The following is a 17,811-nucleotide window of genomic DNA, read 5'->3' on the forward strand; positions in this document are numbered from 1 at the left end:
AGACTCCTCTGGGTGGATGGACGGAATCACAGAAAAGTTCCAGGCGGGGGTGGGTGTCCTAAGGGTTAACTCGACACTGAATCTGGAATAACAGAAACAAGAGGACACACCATTGCGCAGTATGTTAAAGCTCAATTCCCTATCTAGAACTTAAAAACCCTACTTACAAGAGAGACACAGGGGAGAGTTGGTACAGGGGAGAGAATCTATACTTGTGTCCCCTCTTCAACACGATGTTCCACGGACCCCACGTGGTCTGTCGCAGTGATTCTTCCGTTAGGAAGGTGATTTGCACTCATAGATACACCAGGTGCAGCACATCCACACTTGAAGGGAATAGGACACAATATAGTGTAATACGTACTACACTTTAATGAGATTTAAAAAAATACACAAACTACCCACACTTACAATAAATGAGGGATAGTGATAAGACTCACGAATGCCGTCCGCAACCTGTTAACAGCCTGATCAGCTCAAGGAGAGACTCACTGGTTACAACACCCACGACCAGCGCATCAGATGACGTCAGCAGTGCACGACGCTCTCCAAGCGTCAGGCGTTCATTCTGTAAATAAATTACAATTTATTTTATCTCTTGCTTTCCTCAATCAAAGTATCCGGGTAATTAAGGTGTTAAAAGCATTGGTCTCCCGTGACAGGAAACACCATTACATAAGTAAAGAATGAACATTTTAATTTTCAATGATGAATAAACATTAGCATAATATTAACTGGCAAATGTGAAACGGGTGAATTTTTCCAATTAACCTCTGGAAATTATTTAGCATCTTGTTTTTAAATCCCTAGTTTTATTTTGTATTTAGGATGTTGTTATCAATGATCAAATCAGAAGTGCAATCAGATTTCAAACAATCCCCAATCCCCATATAAAACATTTTTAATGCCTGTTATTCTCTCTGATCCATGCCCAGAAAGGTTAATGTCTGCTTCTATCAGAGCCTGTAGGGTAGGCTCAACCATTCTATTTCCTCTTTTGGCTTCGCATAGATATAGGTTTAACTAGCCAGACATAAGTAGTTAATAAACTTTTGGTTTATTATTCAGAAGCTACAGCAACCAGTTATTCCAACATCTCCGTACAGATAAAACATAAACAGGAAAAAATCACAAAAGTCCTGAATAACAGGTGACTCTCTGTCCTCTTCCAAAGTCTTCAAGTGGGACAGTGGCTAGAAGCCTCCTACAGTAGCTACTCTGTTCTGTGTGATGAGGAATGCCACCCACCAAATATGGGTGCCAAAAACTCTCTTGATCATTCCTGGAGGCTGCCGAGGCTTAGTGCTCCAAGTAGCTCTCCTCCTGGGAGAGTATGATGGTGTCCTCGGAACTGCTGGTATAGTCCACAGGGATATCTCTCTGATGAGACTCAACACCAACACTCTCAGAGATTCTCTCTGAATCTCCATCAAATCTCCACACAGGGGCTCTCTCAAAGTCCCCCATCAGTTTTCTCTAGTCCATCATGCCTGGCCTTGTTATATAAGCTGGAGTTCCCACTTGCATTTATAAAATGGTTTAGCCAATCAGTAATCCCAGATGGGGAATGTCCAGCTTGGGTCTCAGCTGTTGGTGTAGAACAATGCTCCAAATTTGAAATGCGAGTCCCCTCAGCAGGTAGTGCCTCCAGGGACACTCCGTGGGCATTCCGTTTGCTTCTCGAGGGAAATAAGTTCTTCCCGCAACACATTTTCCCTAGCTATGGCTTTTAAAAAGCTGGGTGAAGTGCGTGCACATTTTATGTGCATGTGACATGGGAATGGGTTTCCAAGCGGGAGCTGCAAAGGGGATGCGAAGGAAATTGGGACCACATCTGTAGTCGACCCCTCCTCAATTCACTATTGGTGTACACACAAACACACAGGTAACAGGCCCATAAAATGGGATTAGTACACAATAGCATTCCCATACAATGGGTTTGCCTTTCTTGATTTGTTATATAATGAGAAACAACAGGAAAGGGATAGGGAGTGATCACAGGACCATACTAATTGAATAATGTAATTAAATACGTGAATGAGGTAATCAAATTGTGGGTGCAAACTGTGAACTGAAAAGTGAATCAGAAAAAGGGGGGAAGGGAAACACAAAATGATTGTGCCCCTAAAAGAATTCACTAAACTGCACACCACAACGTGTAAAAGTTAACTTTTAATAGATTTACTTAAAACATATATTACCAAAGAATTGTGTAATGTGAATTAAAAATAGATTAAATCAACACTATCAAGCATCCATGTCATCAAATATATGATTATACTATCCCAATTGACAACCTAATGTTGGTGGGATATAGAGGACATAAGATGCTGTGAGTAAGGGTATTAACCCCTCTGGAGCAACTGTGAGACTGGATGGTGAGTATATATATATACCTGATATTACCCAGTGATTACAGTACTTTATCAGAATAGCAGCTTAACCCCGGAATGTCCATAACATCACCAAGAAAGCTATATATTACTGTATAAAACATATATGAATTACATATGCATCCTCCTGTGCCAAACATTAGCCCTTCTTTGTCCAAGGGTCAGGGCCCTTATTTTGGAAGCAGTGGTGCCCATGTCATCGTTGATTTAAAGGAAGTGTTTTTGCATAAAGAAATATGATGCACACAAAAGAGAAACATTGCCTTACTACATACAGATATTCTACCTACACTGTTCATTTAGAAAAGCAATGCATGTGAACACGGCATACAGTTTTGTGCACCACTCCATAAAAAAGAAATTATGGAACTAGAAAAAGTGCAAAGAAGAGCCATGAAATTAATAAAGGGGACAGAAAATCTAACTTATGAGGAGAGGCTATCAAATTTGATTTGTTTACTTGAGAAAAAGAGGTGTCTAAAATTGGAGACAGTATGATAACTACATACATATATATTCAGGGTCAATACATGGAGCTTTAAAAAGATCTATTCATCCCAATGGTAGTACAAACAACATGGAAACATCCCTTAAGTTTGGAGAAAAGGAGATTTCACCAGCAACAAAGGAAAGGGTTATTTACAGTAAGGGCAGTTAAAGTGTGGAATTCATAACCCATGGAAATTGTGTTGGCAGATGCAATAGATATCTTCAATAAAAGGTTGGATATCTTTTTTGAAAGGAAAACTAAACAGGGATATACCAAATAAGTAAACATGGGAAGGATGGTGATCCAGGGAGATATCTAATTGTCATTATTGGAGTCAAACATACAGGACACCTGCAAGCTCATATTGAACCCCCAAAATAAACACAACATATATATAAGCATATAAGTGTCACAGAGGAGTGCTACTGAGCATGGCAATATATATTTAAAACCAGAGACAGAACATGAAACACAGACAGAGCTCAGTGCACATCCAGGCACTGTAGCGTGTATAAGTTTCACTGGATGTGCACTGAGCTCTGTCTGTGTTTCATGGTCGGTCTCTGGTTATATTTAGGCACTGTACCGTGTATAAGTTTCACTGGATGTGCACTGAGCTCTGTCTGTGTTTCATGTTCTGTCTCTGGTTTTAAACATTATTGGAGTCAGGAAGGTATTTCTTAATTAATATACTGTAAATACAAATAATGTATAGGATATGTACAGTATCTGTTATCTAAATGTAACATAGGTTGAAATTGATGGGCATATATATTTTTTCAACCTCATCTGCTATGTAACTATGTTTGTAACATAAATTTACTAAACATAGATAATTGCTTTACCAATAGATACCAACTAATGTTATTCATTAACTGTGTAGCAGAACTTTGTAAAGACCCTTTCCCAGTAATGATGCTGCAATAACAGTTTTTTTTTTAAATCTCTGCTTAGAATTATTTTTTTATCAACATGCAAATGCAAATGTAAATAATTTTCTCTCATAAATGTGTCACTTATCTATCTTTAAGCTTTGTCAACCTCCAGTAGTTGAAATACTTGGACATATAACTCTTATATAATGCTATATAACTCATTTTATCACCTACTGAACATTATGGGCCATTAACTTAGAAAGTGTTTTGGCATTAGCACCTAGAGAACATGCCAAGGCTTCTTTTGTATTAAATTGGAAAATGCTGTGTGCTTGTATTACAGTAAATTAAGGTATATAATCATAAATGTAATCTTACTTGTATTTGTTGACCCGTAATGATACAGAATGTTGTGAGAGTACAAGGCCTATTATTAAATAGGCTGTGTTTGAATGTTAGTAAATGAAACAACATACAGTGAAGAGAAAAAGTTTTTGAACCCCAATCATAATTACGGCAATTCCATAGTTTTTCCATGATAACCTACAGTAGTTGAATAAAAAACAATCTTTTCTTAAATATCCAATAGGGTTTATATGAACCAATTCCATGTCTTTTGGAACAAAATGATATATGAATTAGACAAACAATGAGTAAGTAAGACTCAGGGTATGTGCAAAAGTGAGTGAAACCATGGTTTTATTAGCTAAAATGCTAACTGGAAGTCACAGACCCGGAAGGGTTGAAGATCGATCACGAATGACGCCAGTGGACGGTGGTGAGATCGCTCACACTCCGCACTACTTTTGTCATTGACTAATATGTGCTTTTAACTTGGATACTTTGTAAGTGTACATCTAACTGTGCCTTACTTTTAATTAATAAAACATTTTTTGTACGGTCTGCCCCATATGTGATAATAGAACAAAAAATAAAAGCGCACTAAACGAGGTGAATACAGGTGATACAAATGTAAATGTATAATGTGACAGTGAGAAAATAGAGTGATAAAACTCACAAAATCCAATAATTAACTTAAGAGTATTACTAAGTATAGCATAGCCCCCCCCCCCTTTGGGTCCCTTTACCTCTGTGGGGCTCGCGGTTACCAGCGGCAGAGCGTGCGCATCCGGTGGGTACTGCCGAGGTTTGGAGGCAGAGAGCTGCAGCCAGGAAGGCGACCGGGTTGCCGGAGGCTCCCGGTGGCTTCATTGGAAGGACACCGCCATGTTGGGTGGGCGCGCGCATGCGCAAAAAGATTGTGGCGGCCATTACATATGCGCACAGGCATAGATAAGGACACAGGGCTCTGAGGGAACTACAACACCCTGCAGCCCCTGGGGCTGCAAGATCACTAATAGGACTGCCAGAATCCCCTGTTCAGAGATGGATACATTTGTTGCGCTGCAAGCCACGCAAGTCGGAGCTGTAACAAGGAAGTTGTAGGTTGTGGGTGCAGGGGTCTGTGGCTCCTGCACTAGGCCAGATACCTTGTTAGTCCCCAGCTAGGCCCCGACTCCCATCAGTTTGAGGTTGCTGCAGGGACAGGCCCATAGTTAGGGACACTGCCCTGTAGTACCAGTGTGAGGGACACAGACAGGACACGGCGGTATCGTGTTAACAGGTGATCTGGGACCAGACACCTGATACCAAAGAGACTCCTAAAGGTTGTACCATCCACACGGGACCCACCCAACATAGAGGTGGAGGCATTGCAGGTTACGGGACCGGATCCATGGATCCCATCATCCGCAATAGAGCATCAGCATGCCCGGGTTTGGACACACCCGGCAGATACCCAACGAAGTGCACCAACTCACTCTTACACCTAACTGGGCAGCGGTGTACCATACATTGGGTTGGGGTACTGAACTTCTGGACACAAGGTTGGCTGGATGCCCAAGGGCCCCAAGGTACTTGGGGAGGTATGGCCGTGCGAGGCCTGGTGGGTAGTTGTACTTTATTAGTGACATATAGTAAACTGTTATGCTTTCCATGTGTGTATTCTTTATTGTCCTGTAACTGAGTAATTCCACACAATAGAATTCCGCACAGGTGGAGGTGCTACCGAGCACCAATTCAGGTATACCCCAGGTTCCCAGCAGCGGAGGCTCAGGTTTCCTGTGAAGAGAAGGGAAGCAGGCACACGGGCTTATGCAAAAAGATATTTTGCAAAAAGATATTTAATGTGCCACAAAGAAATCCAACGTTTCAGCAGAATCTCACTGCCTTTATCAAGGAGAGGGCTACAGAATGCACCAACAATTGCCACTGTATATACCTAATGGGTACTCAACCCTCCATGATTGCTGCTGCCATTCTCCAGAAACTTGACGCCCATAGGGTGACGTCAGAATGTCAGCGCGACATGGCGTGATGATGTCATGTGCCACCGGGGGGGGGGGGAGGGCAGGCACCCGGTTGCAGACTCCTTCCATTATGCCTGCAGTAGGCAAAGATGGTATTCCTAAGAAAACAAGTCATGTGGGGGGCAGACCTTCTCCTGGCAGCCGAACCACCCCAGCGTTCCCTCACGACTTGATGCGATGACGTCAGACGTTCTGGAGGGGGCGGGCCCTAGACAGATGACTCAACGTGTCTGCTGTGGATAGGGCAGCCAGTTGCCATTGTACCATGCAGTATCATGTGGGGGTCAGAGCCCTTACAAAGAAAACCAAGTGCAGGGAAAAAAATACAAGAGATAAAAGGAGCAAATAAACAAGTGAACATTAAAACCAATAGATAACAATACTATCACCTGAATAGAGTGTATACCAAATAGTAGCACAGTATCAATAAAAAAATGTGAGAGTCTGTAAATATGCTTGTAACTCTATATATCTGTATGAAAATACATTGAAATACGGTAGTAGAAGGAAACAGAGATTTTAGCAAATGCAATAATAATGATCCAGCGAGGAGCATCATAATCCGGAGAGAGTCACAGGAGTCCAGGGTGAGGAACACAAAGGTCTATAAAGTACATCAGCTACCTCCTGTTGAGAAAACATTTAAAATTATGTTGTTCATTCAGACCCCTGCCGTTGCTCGTCTGTAGTGTATGAATCCAGTATGCCTCACGCCTTAGTAGAAAAGTTTCTCTGTCAGGAAACTCTTGTTTGGGTGCTAGGAATTCTAGCCCCATCACTCTAAAGATGCTGCATTTTGTCTGTGTTCAATACAGTGTTGAATCAGTACAGTAGGGTCAGTGCCCTTGCGTATCTATGCTTTTATGCTCAATGAATCTCACCTTAAGCATACGAGTAGTCTAGCGTACATAGATAAGACCGCACGGGCACTTAATAACGTATACCACGAATGCTGATCTACAAGTGATACGGTCTTTAATTTTAATCTCCTTACCACTATGAAGATGACAGAAAAAGTAATAACGCTGTTGCACACAGAGCAGTTCATACACCTGAAATTACCCGGTTTACCACTCTCTAAGAAGCCCGTGTGCCTGCTTCCCTTCTCTTCACTGTATTTCCCTGGGATGTGTGGACCTCTCTGTACCCAGTGCACCAGCACCATATTGCAGTGTGTATGTACTCCTATCTATGAATGTAAGCTTTTCAGGTTTCCTGTGAGCCACAGGTATTGCATTGCACCACACACACTGTCGCCCCACATCTCCCAGGGGGTGGGGAAAGTGAGTTACATAAATATATTACAATAAAATAAACAGTGTAAAAAAGTGCTCAAATGTGTCAATTAAACAGTTGCATTGAGATGGATACAGTTAAAACATGACCTCGTCTATTGACACCACACAAGGCTGCAGCTATTTAGTAGAGATAGCCCATCATCTCATGCACTAGAAATCGAATAACAAAAAACAGCGCACAACTCGTAGTGTATTAAATGTGATTATATTGGCTCATCACAGGTAAAGTGTAAGAGGACATGTGCAGAGGTACGCAATGGAGACTGTTTTAAGGTGAAATTAAAATAAGGCTTTATTGCGCCTGTCGCTTTAAACACAGCAAACATGTAAATCCGCAAACAAAATCCGCTCCACTCTGGAGTATATATACACTTGTAATCCAGTTCTCTTTAACTGCGTGGTTAGCCCAGCGATTCACCAGCCCAAATCATAGAGACATTTATATATGTATATATATAGACATAGATAATCAGTCTTGTAAGAAAAGTCTTATCTGTTAGCTGGGTTGCTGCCTTTTCTCCAGGATATATCAGCGTCCAGGTTTTAGAAGTATTTTCCCCTGTGTCTTGCTGGCAGCATGCAGTCTCTTTTGGCAGGCTCAAGACATCTGTGTTCCCTCGGTCAGTCTCACCTGTGAGACTCAGGAACCTCTCCGCTGTCTGTTTCCCGGTTCAGCTCATGTGTGAGCTCAGGAAGGATCTCTGTTTGTTTCCCAGGTCAGCCCAGTTGTGGACTAAGGAATCCTCTTCCTGTGTCTGGGAACAGGGTTTTTCTATAGTTCAAATCAGCCAGGTGGAGACTAGCTGATTGCTGTGCAATTTAACCAGCACACTGCTGGATTAGAGGCAAGCCTGTTAACAGAGATTAGACCCTGTTACATAAGGTAAGTATCGCATGTACACTTGATGGAAAATATCAGGCAGTACATGTTAGAGACATGTTACCACTATGAAGAACACATCTGGGCATCAGGGACACAGGATCTCTGCATTAACTGCTACCAGATGAAGGCGGTCTGTGGGTCCGCAGTCGCTTTCACTCCACAAAGCAAGTACTCGGTCCCGTCACTCTTCGCCTCTGTCCCGATCCCTCCACTCGAGTGACAGTGAGGACTATGCACTGATAATATAACGTAGGGAAAAAACTCCCGACACAATACCAAACTCTCGCGCCATCAATTGACTTGGACACTCGTGGTAAACACTAACTTCACAGACATGAGCCTTCAAGCGACTGATAGTCAACCAGAACATTCAGTGAATATCTTAAACCACAGTTCTAAAGTCTGGAAAAGAGATGGAAAGTGTAATCGTAGCATAAATAAACTGCAGCTATCGTGTCCTAAGCATTTTATAAGGGTTACGATCCCCGATGAAATAAGTATTCCTTACGAACCCTTAGGGAAAAAATTACCAAAGTCAGTCATGGACACATTTCCAGCATAAAGCAACTCTGCTAACTCAGAGGGGTGAATTAGTAACTGTAAATTTCTTACATTTAAACTAAGCATTAGCAGGGGGAAACAAAAAAGGTTTCCACACAGTCCTTAAGCTTAATGCAGTCACAAGATATATATATATATATATATATATATATATATATATATATATATATATATATATATATATATATATATATATATATATAACAGTGCGAGGCCTACCCAATCTCATATGGACCCCTATGTGCATAATCTGCCCCCAGTTAAATGTCAATGTAGTGTGGTGCACCTGCTGGCTCACAGGACTCCTGTGTCTCCCGCTGGTTGGCAGTGGGGATTTCACCATGACAGGCGTATGAGGTAGTACTTATTGATGATGGAAGATGAGCAAATTGCAGATTCCCTCCAAGACGTGACGTGATATATGAAAAATAAAATGAGAAAATTATAGTACAGTACACTACCGACACACTTTATTAAAGTGTGGCCGGTACCGCAAGCCGGGAGATTTCCCGGCTTGCTAGTGGCCGCCCCTCGGCGTGCCGCGCGTCATAGACGCGCGGTCACGCGTCTTCGGGAGCGTGCGCCCCCTTCACGCGCGTCCAGGGGCTCCCCGAGGGAGCCCTGGTGTCCCGCGATCGTGGGACAGCGGCAGGGGGTTCCGGGGGACCCGGCGGACCCGGCAGCGGTAGGGAGAGCGCCCCGATCGGAGGGCGCTCTTCCGCTGCTTCGGCGCGCGCCCGTCACTCTCGGGCGCGCGCCAGGCTACTGCTGCGGCCAAGAACGGGCAAATGCTCGAATAAACTTGGCCGCAGCAGTATGTCAGTATTGTGGACATAAAAACATATAACACTAACAACATACAACAAACAAGACAGACTAACAACAGCAACAAGCCAGACTGAAAATAATAAAAAAAGCTATTTATTAACAACTAATGCAGTATTGTGGGGGGTATCACACACCAATCCAGGGGGGGGGGGGTAAAATCGTTACCCTACTCACAGAATAAAGAATATTAGAAAGCAGCAGGACTGGAAACACACCTGCAAGCACACCTGCACCATCCACTGGCTTGGTTCACGCGCGTACACGAGTTACGGAGCATGCTCAGTCTGCACACTCTTCTTCCCGTCCCCCGGACCTCAGGCTCCGCCCCCGCACACTGCACGGGCATACTAAGGTTACCAACAAGACCTCACCTGGCCTGTTATGCCTGCACCAATCTGCAGTGTCTCCCTGTAGCTCTTCCTGTCCCGCCTCCGTTCCTAATTGGACCTTCCTGCTTTATCTAGCTCCTCTCTGCTCTCAGTCTTTGCTCGACATAGTCTCTGTATGGAAGTACTTCTGGATTCTCTCAGTGTTTTCACAGGTTCTGACGCAGCTTGTACGACTACCCCCTCTGGCTCTCGATCTCGGCACTCCTTGGACAACGCTCACTCTGGTAACCCCTTGAACACGGCTTGGACAACGACCTATCTCCACTCTCCACTCCCTGACTTCGCGAGGCATCCTTCACTCTATCTCTACAACCGGTACCGGCAAGTATTGTCTACCTTACTACACCTGGCCTGGCAACGCTTCATACCACACTCCAGACACGCTCCCTTTGCTGCGGGTGCGTGTATTACCACTTCCCCCTTCAGCTCAGGGGACGGGTCTGGTCTGCGGGCAGCACCGGCGTAACAGTCAGCTTGAAAGTCAGCACCCCCAAGAGGGGACTCAGGGCCGCCAACAGAAATCATGGGGCCTAGGACAAATGAAAGGAGCAGGGCCCCAAACCCATAGTGCACCAGTCACAAAAAAAATTTTTTTAGCGCGCAACTTTTACTTAACTGTTTTCTTGTTATTGTTAATACGGAAAAAAACATTACAATGCAATCGGTTTATTTTAATATTTTCAACAAAAGACAAATATACCCAATGCTACATCCAATGTGACAAAAGGCCTGGGGGGATTCAGTATGGGCCTGGGGGTGGGGGAGCAGGGCCAGGGGAGGGTGTGTGGAGGGGATTGGATGATCAACTTTGTGGGTGAGGGTGTGGGTGACTGACTCCCTTGTGGGTGACTGACTGACACTTGGGTGGGTGGGTGACTGATACATGGGTGGGTGACTGACGGGTGACTGACTGACACTTGGGTGTGTGGGTGGGTGAATGACTGACACTTGGGTGGGTGACTGACGGGTAAATGACTGACTGACACTTGGGTGTGTGGGTGACTGACACTTGGGTGGGTGGGTGATTGACTGACACCTGGGTGGGTGACTGACTGACACTTGACTGACTGACACTTGGGTGGGTAACACTTGGGTGTGTGACACACTTGACACATGGGTAACTGACAGGTGGGTGACTGACAATTGGGTGGGTGGGTGACTATGTCAGACTGTGGGTTGGTGTCTGTATTCATTCACTCACAGACTCTGACACTCACAGACTCTGACACACACACTCTGACACTCAAACACTCACACACTCTTGACACTCACACACTTGGATATGGAGACACGGGGGCCAATGGAGCAGGGGGCAATCGGAGCATGGGGCAATCGGAGCAAGGGGCAATCAGAACAAGGGGGGACAATCAGAGCAAGGGGAGCAATCAGTTCAAGGGGGACAAACAGAGCAAGGGGGGCAAATGGAGCAAGGGGGGCTAACGGAGCAAGGGGGGCAAACGGAGCAGGAGGGCAAATGGTGCAAGGGGGGTAAAACGGAGCAATGGGGGAAAACAGAGCAGGGGGCATGGGAGGTAAGAGGGAGGCATGGGAGTTAAGGGGGAGGCATGGGAAGTAAGGGGGAGGCATGGAGCAGTACTTACTTAACTTGCTCCATGCAGGATCCGTGCAGGAAAAGGTGGTGTCGGTCTATAGAGTTTGGTGCGGCCAAAAACGAAATCCTGGCAGCGCGCCAGCACTGGAAGCCAATCAGGTGGGGGGAGCGCAAGCACGGCAGCCAATCAGAACGTTTTTTTTTTTTGAAGAGAGAGCGCGCTGCTTGGCGGCTCGGCAGCACGCAAACTCCTGTCGCCCTTTGGTGACCAGGCGACAGGATTTGTCGAGAGGCACTGCCACGATTGGGGGCCCAGGTGGCCGTGCCCCAGGACACCAGTACCTGCTGTCCCCCCCTGTTGGTGGCCCTGATGAGACTACCCACCTGCAGTTGGGGGAGATAGAGTATGCCAAACGGTGTGGCCGCCTGCAATAAGGCACCCCAAGATGGAACTCCAATCATGCACTGAGGAGAATTCAGGGTCCCTGAGAAGGATCCTGAAGTCGGAGCACGGTTACCACCAACTTCGGGTGAACCGCATGCATGGTTTGCAGAATGCAACCCTGCAATTGCAACGTCTGTGTGGCTTGGCGTGAAAGCCATTGCTGTGCCCCTTTTTCAATGCCTGTGACTCCTGGATCCACCAGGGGGAGGAGACAAAGACCTAGCTGCCTTCCTATTGCCATGTGGGGTGTGGCTGGATGCAGCTACACACAGCAGATGTACATGGTAACCACCAAGGCAAGAGCTGTGTCTATCATGCTCTCTACTCAACTATCTACAGTGAAGATGGAACAAATTGCCCAGAGGCTGGAGCTGCCTGGGTAGCCCTTCTCATCACTATAAAGGGCAAGGACTTTTTGTAACTTTTATTCCCAATCTGCGATTGCTCTGGATGGGAACTGGATGTGAAGCCCGCTGCCAGTACTGTGACATTCCCTACTTTCAGCTGAGGGACCCTGGCTTTGCAATGCATCAACTGGGAATGGAACACACCGTTATCCGGACGATCTGGTAACTCCAGAGTCTCCTTGGAAAGTTGTTTAGGGATGTAGCAGAAGGCTATGTGTTCTTTCTGTACGAGCTATTCCAGCCCCTGCCCCGTGTGGCTGCTATAAATTATGGTCAGGAGTACCATGGTCTTGGCCCCGCTCCTAGAGTCAAGTCTTTGAGGGGTGAGGCCGGGCCGCACTGCAACTATGAGTGTGACATGCCGGCGGAGGTGACAGGGGAGAGTGGACCCTTCTCGCCTTCCTTGAGGATGCAGGAACAGGACTACTTCCAGGACGTCTTTCGCTGTGTGGAGTGGTCTCTGCAGGTGACATCCACTGTACTGCGGATTGCAGATCGCCCTGCGGAGCCCTCAGTAGGAGCATTACCTCTTTCTCCCAGTGCAAATATGGCATCCTGTAAGGCTTTACTCTCCAATGTGTCTGACTCTGTGCTGACCAAAGGTTGAGGAAGGGAGATCCATTCCCTTACTATTACCAGAATGTCGCCATATCAGTCCCGGCATCGTTTGAGCAGCTGCCTGCAATGAGAGGAAGATTTGGCGTGCTTCGATGATGACATCAAGGGTGATCTTGCCCGAGCAGAATCTGTGGTTGTTGAGGGACTGCGGCAGGAGTTGGCAATGTATTCTCCTGGTAGGGAGGTCAATGTGGGTGAAACTGCCCAGGAGATCAACGTGTGTGCGACTGCCCAGCAGCTCAATGTGGGTGCAACAGCCCAGCTGATCGATGTGGGGGTATCCATGTCTGGGGTACCCACCCCCTGCCGGTGGGGGTTACAAGAGTTTCATTCCCTTGGGTGAAACTGAAGAATGCTACTCCTGCTTCAGCAAGCCCTCAGACCCTTGTTGACTTGTTTTTGCTGCGGTGTCAGGAGCGGGAAATATCCCGGAAATTTATGGTGCCTGACACCGGAGCTGAGGCCAGGTTCCCTGAGCTCCGCGGCCTGCCGGACACTGAGAGGTCCTATATGATGGCGGTGATCGGGCATGGTCGGTGCCAGGTAAATAGATACCCAAGGTACTCATATGAACACGCCACTAAGGTGGGACCTGCTCAGGACAATTTAATCACCCCAGAGTGTCAAGGGTTGATGTCACTTGAGACCAGTGCTTTTAACACAAAAATTACCCGGATCCTTTGGTTGAACAAAATGTGAGATAAAATAAATTGTAGTTTATTTACACACGAAACACACAAAGCTTGAAGTACAAAATATTACGAATAAACACTTACGGGGATGGGGCAAAACTAAATAAAATGTCAACGGAATGAAATCCACAGAAATCAAGTCTCTAGGCATCAATTCCCAGGAGTGGAGTTGATGCGCAAAAAGAGCCATGTAACAGTCAATTGCTAGGGGTGCCACTCGCAACCCCTGTATCTTCGTAAAAAGGAAACTTTTCGTTTGGGAATCCTTAGTTCTAACGAACTTTTGAAGCAGGGTACAAGTCTTAGTTACGATGGAATTTCTTGTACCTGAGGATGTAGCTCAGATGAATCTTTTTACAGCATGTTGAATCTCATCTCCCAATTGGTGGCACGGACTTTTGAAAACACCAAAGTCCTATCTGTATAATGTGCAGCCAATCACTCCATGGGAACCAAAACACCACCCTATGGCAAAGTTGCCCACAGTTCCTGCAGCCAGGCATGGGGCCTCATGGTATGCCAAGGGTCATGCGCTAACCTCACACCTGAGCCGCTTAGCATAACTGACCCAGCCCCTTTTTCTGTCCTGGACATCTGGCAGGGAAACCTGTTTATATTTACTTCCCCACACTTTAAAATGTCAGTACCTTTTTAAGTCCAGACTTTCCTAGACACTCCGGAGTCATCTCAGCAGGGGTCTTATAAGTCCGCAATTAAGATATGCATGAGTTACTCACCGGAATGGCTGGTCATATACTGAGCTTGCTAATTCCCAATGTATCTGCTGCCTCGCCTGCCTGAATGTAAATGCCCTTGATCTTTAAAATTTTAATACCCAAAAAAAGGGGGACTTTCATTTACTATTTTTCCCAAAAGTTAACAACACAAAAACCATGGCTGCCTAAGGCTGTCACCGCGAGAGAGCAGGGGGGTGGAGGGGGGAGAGCAGGGCGAGCGGAAGGGGGAGAGGGATAGCAGTGGGAGTGGAGTGGGGGGAGGGAGAGCAGAGGGACAGAGGGGGGGAGAGAGAGCAGGGGGACAGAGAGAGAGCAGGGGGAAGGAGGGGAGAGAGAGAGCAGGGGGATGGAGGGGGGAGAGCAGGGGGACAGAGGGGGGGAGAGCAGGGGGAGCGGAGTGGGGGGAGAGGGAGAGCAGTGGGAGTGGAGTGGGGGGAGAGAGAGCAGGGGGACGGAGGGGGGAGAGAGCGAGCAGGGGGGTGGAGGGGGAGAGAGAGCAGGGGGATGGAGGGGGAGAGAGAGCAGGGGGATGGAGGGGGGGAGAGAGAGCAGGGGGGTGGATGGGGGAGAGAGAGAGCAGGGGGGCAGAGGGGTAGAGAGAGAGCAGGGGGACGGAGGGGGGGAGAGAGAGCAGGGGGAGTGGAGAGGGGAGAGGGAGAGCAGGGGGAGCAGAGGGGGGAGAGGGAGAGCAGGGGGAGCAGAGGTGGGGGAGAGGGAGAGCAGGGGGACGGAGGGGGAGAGAGAGCAGGGGGACGGAGGGTGGTATAGAGAGAGCAGAGGATGGAGGGGGGAGAGAGAGCAGAGGAATGGAGGGGGGAGAGAGAGAGCAGGGGGACTGAGGGGTGGAGAGAGAGAGCAGGGGGACCAAGGGGAGAGAGAGAGAGCAGGGGGAGGGGGGAGAGAGACAGGGGAGGAGAGAAGAGGGAAGGGGAGAGGAGGGAAGAGGGGAGAGGAGGGAAGGGAGAGGGACGATAGAGGAGGGAAGGGAGAGGGGGGATAGAGGAGGGAAGGTTGGGGGAGAGAGAGGAGGGATGGGTGGGGGAGAGAGAGGAGGGATGAGTGGGAGAGGGAGAGGAAGGAATGGTGGAGAGGGTGAGGAGGGAAGGGTGGGGGAGGGAGAGGAGGGAAGGTTGGAGGATGGAAAGGAGGAAAGGGTGGGGGGAGGAGGGAAGGTTGGGGGGAGAGGGGTGGGAAGGGTGGTGGAGGGAGAGCAGGGGGACGGAGAGAGAGCAGGGGGAAGGAGGGGGGAGAGAGAGAGCAGGGGTATGGAGGGGGAGAGGGAGAGCAGTGGGAGTGGGGTGGGGGGAGGGAGAACAGGGGGATGGAGGGGGGGAGAGAGAGAGAGCAGGGGGATGGAAGGGGGAGAGGGAGAGCAGTGGGAGTCGAGTGGGGGGAGGGAGCGAAGGGGCCGGAGGGGGAGAGAGAGCAGGTGGATGGAGGGGGAGAGAGAGAGAGCAGGGGGACAGAGGGGGGGTGAGCAGGGGGAGCGGAGGGGGGGAGAGCAGGGGGTGGATGGGGGGGGGGAGGGAGAGCAGTGGGAGTGGAGTGGGGGGAGGGAAGCAGGGGGATGGAGGGGAGAGAGAGAGCAGGGGGATGGAGGAGGGAGAGAGCAGGGGGACTGAGGGGGGGGATAGCAGGGGGAGCAGAGGGGGGAGAGGGAGAGCAGTGGGAGTGGAGTGAGGGGAGGGAGAGCAGGGGGACGGAGGGCAGAGGGGGGGAGAGATCAGGGGGATGGAGGAAGGAGAGAGAGAGCAGGGGGGCAGAGGGGGAGAGAGAGCAGGGGGGTGGAGGGGGGAGAGAGAGCAGGGGGAGCGTAGGGTAGAGGGGGAGAGCAGGGGGAGCAGAGGTGGGGGAGAGGGAGAGCAGGGGGACAGAGGGGAGGAGAGAGAGCAGGGGGACAGAGGGTGGGATAGAGAGAGCAGGGGATGGAGGGGGGAGAGAGAGAGCAGGGGGATGGAGGGGGAGAGAGAGAGCAGGGGGATGGAGGGGTGGAGAGAGAGCAGGCGGACCGAGGGGGGGAGAGAGAGAGCAGTGGGAGGGGGGAGAGAGACAGGGGAGGAGAGAGAAGGGAAGGGGGAGAGGAGGGAAGGGAGTGGGGGGATAGAGGAGGGAAGGGAGAGGGGGAATAGAGGAGGGAAGGGTGGTGGAGAGAGAGGAGGTATGGGTGGGGGAGAGAGAGGAGGGATAAGTGGGGGAGGGAGTTGATGGAAGGGTGGGGAGGGAGAGGAGGGAAGATTGGGGGAGGGAGAGAAGGGAAGCTTGGGGGGAGGAGGGAAGGTTGGGGGGAGAGGGGAGGGGAGGGAAGGGTGGAGGAGGGAAGTGGGGAGAGAAAATGGAGTGACACACACTTGCTCACAGAGACACTCACTCACATAGACACACACACAGAGACAGCCAAGGATACGCCCCCTCCCATAATAGCCATGCCCCCCGCTCCTGCTCTAAAATATTGCAGGACACCGGATCTGCTTTTTTGTATTGTACTTGAGCCTCACAAATAGTTTCTTTGAGGATCTCCTGGAGGTAAATGCCGGAATGAGACCCAAAGATGGGAAACGAGTAATACAAGTTGGATGAAATCCAAAATTTGAGAAGAAAGGACTTTTCTTTTTGGAATGATGCAAGTTATTGTATGGAAACTCAGCTAGACGTAGAAAGAACATCCTGTCATTCCTAGAGAGGAACAAAATGTCCTCCAAAATCTTGAAGTGAATTGCACCCCTTATCAGAAATGATTTCATCTAGAGCCTTGTGATGATGTAATACCACTTTCAAGATCAACTTGGCTGTCTGTTCTGCTGAAGGGAGATTCTGTGTAGCAATGGAGTGAGCAATTTTTGTAAGTTGGTCCACTACTACAAGGATTGTATCATGTCCACTTGATCTGGGTAAGTCAACCATAAAGTCCATTGATATGGACCCCAAGGATGAGTAGGAATTGGATGAGGCTGCAGCAAACCAACAGGGGGTGCTCGAGGATTCTTGGTCCTAGCACAGGTCTAACAGGAGAGGACATAGGGGGTCATGCGCTAAGCTCTGATAAGTCATTTTAAGAACGCAAAGTGCTCTTAGAACGTGATGTTCCGCTGAACGCGATTCACAGAGCCACACAAACAGGCACTTTGCGTTCTAAAACTGACTTTTTCCTGGAAATTTTTCAAAGTCCAACTTTGCTCGTACGATAATCTGTTTGCGTTCAATCCTGCCCTTCTCCGGGATTCACTAAGCTACGCAAATTTATCGTACACGAAAGTTGCGTTCAATAAAGCTCGCC

This window comes from Ascaphus truei, chromosome 2 (genome assembly GCF_040206685.1).
Source record: "Ascaphus truei isolate aAscTru1 chromosome 2, aAscTru1.hap1, whole genome shotgun sequence".
Classification (NCBI taxonomy): domain Eukaryota; kingdom Metazoa; phylum Chordata; class Amphibia; order Anura; family Ascaphidae; genus Ascaphus; species Ascaphus truei.